Source organism: Cyprinus carpio, chromosome B12 (genome assembly GCF_018340385.1).
Source record: "Cyprinus carpio isolate SPL01 chromosome B12, ASM1834038v1, whole genome shotgun sequence".
Taxonomy (NCBI): domain Eukaryota; kingdom Metazoa; phylum Chordata; class Actinopteri; order Cypriniformes; family Cyprinidae; genus Cyprinus; species Cyprinus carpio.
The window spans coordinates 24,638,379-24,645,878 of record NC_056608.1 but is presented as its reverse complement, the minus strand read 5'-3'; the positions used below and the strand labels follow the sequence as shown (position 1 = coordinate 24,645,878).

Here is a 7,500-nt window from a genome sequence, read left to right as displayed (position 1 = left end):
TCCACCAATATATCTTCTTTCTGACATCAGTTGTTTCCTTCAGTCCTCTGGGGCTTCGTCTGCGGCTGTTTTGCAGGACACAGATCGCAATCGATTTGTGCGAGTAACATATCTCCCGATCGCTTTAAAAAGTGCTTAATCAATACCCTCAGAGGAATAATACATCAAACGAGGGATATTTTTATTGCCACTCCAACACAAAGACAGCCATGCATTTTCAATCAGAGGAGCACAAGCAGCCGATTATACGCTGTGTTACAGACTAATATTCTTTGATGAAGCAGGTACTTATTGTCTTTGGGCCGATGAAAGAGAGAGGAACGAGCTCTGGACCCTTCATCGAACCGCTGAGAAACCAGGTCACTGTTAGTATCACAAACACTCACACACTTCTGGAATAAAAGCCCTGAGGGATGAAGTTTAGAGTTTAGTTTTGGATTTTGAATACCTCCTGACAAATTGACAGATTTTTATCATAATATAATATTACATAATAAAATATAATATAGTATACCGTAGGCCCCCTGCATGTTAACAGTGCTATCTTAGTTTTATCAAGATACTTCTATAGCTTTTATTAATATTTTGAATCAGTTTTTGTAATTTTGTTGTGTGTTTTTGTGATTTTTAGTAGTATTTTTATATGTCTATATAGTTTTTAATAATATCTATTTAAGTTTTACTTATTTTAGTACATCAAGTTTAATTTGAAATGAGAAATGTTGCCTTGGCAACTAGCTGAAAGAATTTTATTTCAGTTAACTTTGATTTTATTTCAAATAATGAAAGAATATATATATATATATATATATATATATATATATATATATATATATATATATATATATATATATATATATATATATATATATATATATATATTACAGTTAAAAAAGAATTTATGCAGCCATAATTCATGCTGCAGTCCCATTGTTATATATTAACACAGATTAATTATTTGTGGATGCATCATTATGGTTAGGATTCATGAAAGCCTATTAAACGCATTTGTTCTAAAAATATTTTGTTAGTAGGCACTTACTAGCAAGTTTACTAGATTTACACAAGATGTATATTAAGCCTTGTATTGTCTGTGAATTTATTAACTGTTTTGAAATCAGTGATTAACCACACTGAACGTGAGTATTACAAATACACACTGAAATCACACGTACGGTCACTATTACAACCAATCACATAGTGTCAACTGAGGTTATAGACAGACACACACACACACACACACACACACACACACACACACGCACGAGTGAGTAAAAGAGGGTTTGGGATGATAGTGTTAAAGGCCGAGCTGAAGTCCACAAACAGGATCCTCACATAAGTCCCCGGTCTGTCTAGTCCAATATAATCCAGTCCAATGTTTACTGCATACTGTAGGCAAACTGAAGAGGATCCAGTAAGGGTCCAGTGATGTCCTTCAGGTGGGCCAGCACCAGTTTTTCAAATGACTTCATGACCACAGACGTTAGAGCCACAGGCCTGTAGTCATTTAGTCCTGTAATTTTGGATTTTTTTGGGATGGGGATGATGGTGGAGCGTTTGAAGCATGAAGGGACTTCGCACAGCTCCAGTGATCTGTTGAAGATCTGTGTGAAGATGGGGGCCAGCTGGTCAGCACAGGATTTCAGACAGTAACACCATCTGGGCCTGGTGCTTTCTTTCTCCTCTGCTTCCAGAAGACCTGCAGCTTTAGAAGCAGCTTTAGGACTCTCTGATCAGTGTTTGGTTCATCTTATACCGTCATACCGGCAGAAACTGAAATCAGCTAAACCTGTATTAAAGACTTTAAAGAGATGGACTAATGAAGCAGAGCAGGATTTGCAAGCTTGTTTTGACCTCACTGATTGGAGTTTTTTTTGAAGCTGCTGCCACCGATCTGGACGAGCTCACAGAGACTGTAACATCTTACATCAGTTTCTGTGAGGATATGTGCAGTCATCTTCACTGATCTGAAGTGCTGGTGTGGGGGAGAGGGGGGTTGCTGGAGTGTTTGGTGTCTTGTAGTTGGTGATGTCTTTCAGACCTTTCCACACTGATGCTGAGTTCTTAGTTTTTCAGAATAATTCCTCTTTGCCACACTTTTCCAGTGTGTATTTGGCCTGTTAATACAAGACTCTGTCCCCCTTCCTGTAAGCATCTTGAGTTTTGCAGTGAACCATGGTTTGTCATTGTTGTAAGTTAGATGAGTCCTGGTAGGAATGCACATATCCTCACAGAAACTGATGTAAGATGTTACAGTCTCTGTGAGTTCGTCCAGATCGGTGGCAGCAGCTTCAAAAACACTCCAATCAGTGAGGTCAAAACAAGATTGTAAATCCTGCTCTGCTTCATTAGTCCATCTTTTTAAAGTCCTTACTACAGGTTTAGCTGATTTCAGTTTCTGCCGGTATGTCGGTATAAGATGAACCAAACAGTAATCAGAGAGCCCCCGATCTGCTCGTGGAACAGAGTGATATGCATCCTTTATTGTGGTGTAACAGTGATCTAGTATATTACTGTCTCTGGTGGAACATGTGATATGCTGTCTGTATTTTGGCAGTTCACGGGAGAGATTGGCTTTATTAAAGTCCTCGAGAATGATTATGACAGAGTCCGGGTGTTGTTGCTCTGTCTCTGTGATCTGATCAGCGAGTGTTTGCAAAGCCAGACTCACGTGCGCTTGCTCATGAGAATGAACGAGTGAAACTCCTGCGGGAAATAGAGCGGCTTACAGTTAATGAAGAGTGCTTCTAGATCGGGACAGCACATCTTCTTTAACACTGTTACATCTGTACACCACCTCTCATTGATGTCCCGCCGCCGCCAGCAGAAGTAGCGCACTGTCCAGCGGGGTGTCATTCACCAAGGTTTCATATAATGATATAATAATATATAATTATAATATTTTATTTAGATTTTTTTTTTTTTGTGCAAAAGTGTGTTTAAATATTATCATGAAAATAATGTTGCAAATAATCAAGTAAGTAAAATGTGTGTCTCTTGGTTTTGGGGTAAATATGAACTGGACATGTTAGGTTTATGCGTTGGTTATGGATATTAACGTATCATTACTCGTCTGGTGTTTGTTTGTGCTGCTGTATGGTGGGTTTAGAGGGAGTTTGTGCTATCAAGAGTGAGAAGTAAATGTGAATACAACAGTGTGTTTAATCACACAGAAATTAAGCATGATTACAGAGAATAGAGCCTAATTATGAAGCATGTTATTAGACGTCAGGCTCTCTCTGTCTGCAGATGGAGGATATCATCGCTCGCATGCAGGACGAGAAGAATGGGATTCCCATCCGCACCGTCAAGAGCTTCCTCTCCAAGATCCCCAGTGTGTTCTCAGGTGACCATTTTTTTATTTATTAATTATAATATACTCCAGACATTAAAAAAAAACATTCCAGACATTTTATGTTTATGTGTATATATATGTATATATATATATAGTAGGGCTGTCGGTTGATTTAAAATTGTTTCGATTAATTAATAGCAATTAATCGCAAAATAAATTTAACTGTGAAAATACCCACAAAAGATTATTTAAAGATATTTTTGTGTTAAATGAGAAAGTATCAAGTAGACATTACATTTTTTTTGTATAAAAAAAAAAAAAAAAAATAATAATAATAATTATTACACATAAACATTTAGGCTACAACGGCCTAACAAACTATGGAACGTAAAAGAATATATTTTGAGAAACAACTCAGTATTGTTTGTTCATGCAATGAAAGTCATTGGTAACCAAAACAGCTTTTTTACCAACAGTCTTCAAAATACCTTCTTTTATATTCCACAAAAGAAGGGTTTGAAACGACATCCATGATTTGAGATTAAATGATGGGGGGTGAACTATACCTTTGATTTTTTTATTATTACTGTTAATTAAATGTTACTCTAAATAAGAAACTAAATCTGCCAGCAGGTAGCGGTAAATGTAATTCATTCGATTCATTCAAACTTTCATTCTGAAAGTAAACGGCTCTCTTTATGAATGGGCTTTGAATCATTGATTCACACGATTTGTTCAAAACACGGATTCATTCAGAAACTAAACACCGCTGTGTTGCTCAGAGACTCAATTCTGCTATGGCTTTAAAGGTAATATACTCTTTGCAAAATCGAGCAAAAACACATTTTGTTATTGTGTTTAAAATATAACACAATATCAACTTCTTGTTTACTGAATTGTTGTATAAAATCACATTTAAACTTGTGATATTCGGGACAAAATCAGCACTTGTGAAAAACTGCTCTCCTTGCTCCTGTGATATTGTATAATATAAATATGAGAAGAAATATTTATATATATACACAGTACAGGTCAAAAGTTTGGAAACATTACTATTTTCAATGTTTTTGAAAGAAGTCTCTTCTGCTCATCAAGCCTGCATTTATTTGATCAAAAATGGAGAAAAAAACAGTAATATTGTGAAATATTATTACAATTTAAAATAATAGTTTTCTATTTGAATATACTTTAAAAAATAATTTATTCCTGTGATGCAAAGCTGAATTTTCAGCATCATTACTCCAGCCTTCAGTGTCACATGTAACATCCAGTCTATCACATGATCATTTAGAAATCATTCTAATATTCTGATTTATTATGAGTGTTGGAAACAGTTCTGCTGTCTAATATATTTGATGAATAAATAGGTTAAAAAGAACTGCATTTATTCAAAATAAAAAAAAAATTCTAAATAATATATATTCTAATAATATATTTTCTTTACTATCACTTTTTATCAATTTAACACATCCTTGCTGAATAAAAGTATTGATTTTATTTAAAAAAAATAGAAAACAAAAATTACTGACCCCAAATTACTGACCAGTAGTGTATATTGTTATTACAAAAATATTTATATTTAAAAACATAGCTTCTTTTTTTTTTTTTTTTTTACTTTTTATTCATCAAAGTATCGTAAAAAAGTATCACATGTTCTGAAAAAATATTAAGCAGCAGAACTGTTTCCAACTTTGATAATGAATCATCATATTAGAATGATTTCTAAAGGATCATGTGATAATGATCCTAAAAATTCAGCTTTGCATCACAGAAATAAATGATAATTTAAAGTATAATAAATTTAAAAACAATTATTTTAAAATTGTAATAATATTTCACAATATTACTGTTTTTTCTGTATTTTTGATCAAATAAATGCAGGCTTGATGAGCAGAAGAAACTTCTTTCAAAAACATTAAAAATAGTAATGTTTCCAAACTTTAGACCTGTACTGTATATGGGGAATATTACACACACACGCACACACACTCTCTTATTTATTTATACTGTTTTTTTTATTTGTTTGGTTTGCTGGACACAAACTCCCCTAACAGTCAAAGTAATATTATAAAGCGTATATATTATGAAGTGTTTCTGTGATATGAAGCTGCTTGTGTCGTGATGTAAAGCTGTGGCTCATGAGAAACTCCTCAGGTTGAATCTTTGATGCTTCGTGAATAAATGAGGCTCTCGGAGACTTAGACACTCACATGCTAGCGCTAATCAGGAAACCATCAGCCAGTCAAACATCCCAGAATATCCCGAGGACAACCAGAGCAGAGCCTTCAAACAGCGGCGGTGCGGCTTTGAAGAGAGGTCAGCGCTGGACGCCGTTAGCATGAGCACAGAGACATCTCCAAACATCTGCTGCCATTTACATTCAGCCTTCAGAGAGCAGAGTCGTCTAAAAACACTGCACTGAACAGATGAAAAATCACGCTCTTCAAACCGTCATCTAGATCTTTATTGTAATGCTTTCAGATGAATTAGTCAAAACACTCTGATAGGAGCATCTTCTCCGGCTTTCAAAAATATAATATAATAATTATAACTGGGCTGTATATAATCATAACCAGGCTGTATTGGGTTACTGCTAGGATGTTGCTAGGGTGCTCTGGATGGTTGCTAGGATGTTGCTAGGCAGTTCTGAGAGGTTGCTAGGGTGTTCTGGGTGGTTGTTAGAATGTTGCTCTAGTTGTTAGGACATTGTTAGGGTGTTTTGGTTGCTACGATGTTCCTAGGCTGTTCTGAGTGGTTGCTAGGATGTTGCTGGGGTTTTATGTTTGTCAGGACATTACTAGGGTGTTCTGGTTGCTAGGGTTTTGCTTGGCAGTTCTGGGTGGTTGCTAGAATGTTGCTACGGTGTTCTGGTTGTTAGGACATTACTAGGGTGTTCTGGTTGCTGGGAGGTTGCTAGGCAGTTCTGGGTGGTTGCTAGGGTGTCCTGGTGGTTGCTAAGATGTTGCTAGAGTGTATTGGTTGTTAGGACATTACTAGGGTGTTCTGGTTGCTAGGATTTTGCTAGTCTGTTCTGGATGGTTGCTAGGATGTTGCCAGGGCGTTCTAGTTATTATGACATTACTATGGTTTTCTGATTGCTAGGATGTTGCTAGACTGTTCTGGGTGGTTGCTAGGGTGCTGCGGGTGGTTGCTAGGGTGTTGCTAGGCTCTTCTGGGTGGTCACTAGGGTGTTGCTAGGCTGTTCTGGGTTGTTGGTTGCTAGGGTGTTGCTAGGCTGTTCTGGGTGGTTGATAGGGTGTTGCGTTGCTAGGCTGTTGTGGGTGGTTGCTAGGATGTTGCTAGACTGTTCTGGGTGGTTGCTAGGGTGCTGTGGGTGGCTGCTAGGGTGTTGCTAGGCTCTTCTGGGTGGTCACTAGGGTGTTGCTAGGCTGTTCTGGGTTGTTGGTGGCTAGGGTGTTGCTAGGCTGTTGTGGGTGGTTGCTAGGATGTTGCTGGAGAAACACTATTTTAAATTTGTCCATCTTAAATTTAAATTTTAAATCTGACTCCATCAGCAGATATTTGTTCTTGTTTTAATCATAAGCTCACTTCATTTTGATCAGTTTCTCAGGAAACAAGACTTCTCCAGTAAATGCATCTTGATTTATGAATCTCTAGAGAGCGAGTTTTGCGCTGATCCTGTAGAGCAGGGGTGCCCAACCCTGCTCCTGGCGATCGACTGTCCTGCATTGTTTAGCTTCAGCCCTAATCAAACTCACCTGCCTTTAATTTTTAAGTGAGCCTGAAGACCTTAATTAGTTGCTTCAGGTGTGTTTGATTAGGGTTGGAGCTGAACTTTGTAGGACAGTCGATCGCCAGGAGCAGGGTTGGCCACCCCTGCTGTAGTGAGTCTTTAGGAATTGAAGCAAACACTGACTCAAGTCTCAGCCGCTCACAGGCTGTTATTTCATTAATGTATTAATTAGAGCCCACAGATCTAATGCATCATGGGAGACCAGCGCTACGATGATGATGATGGTAGGAATGCAAACCCCCAGAAATTGGAGTCTGAGATTTGAGGAGGAGTTCAGATCCTCCTCTGCCTGTTACGCAATCAAGAGTCTTACATAAACATCTTCAGTTAACGACATCTGAAACACAGAAACCTCAGCCGCTACACTTTAAACACACACAAACTCTCTCTCTTGGTAGTCCATCGTATCCCATGATGACCTTCCTCCTCATTTGCGTTGTATCCTTTGATG

The 7,500-nt window shown here is 37.5% G+C and overlaps 1 protein-coding gene and 1 pseudogene across 1 annotated transcript in view; both read left to right on the top strand.

Moving 5' to 3' along the window:
• Positions 1-7,500, top strand: part of LOC109084573 (gremlin-2-like) — a 292,543-nt gene that overhangs the window by 247,635 nt on the left and 37,408 nt on the right. The gene's annotated exons all lie outside the window — the stretch shown is intronic.
• The window catches only part of LOC109106350, a 42,757-nt pseudogene that overhangs the window by 9,899 nt on the left and 25,358 nt on the right, over positions 1-7,500 (top strand).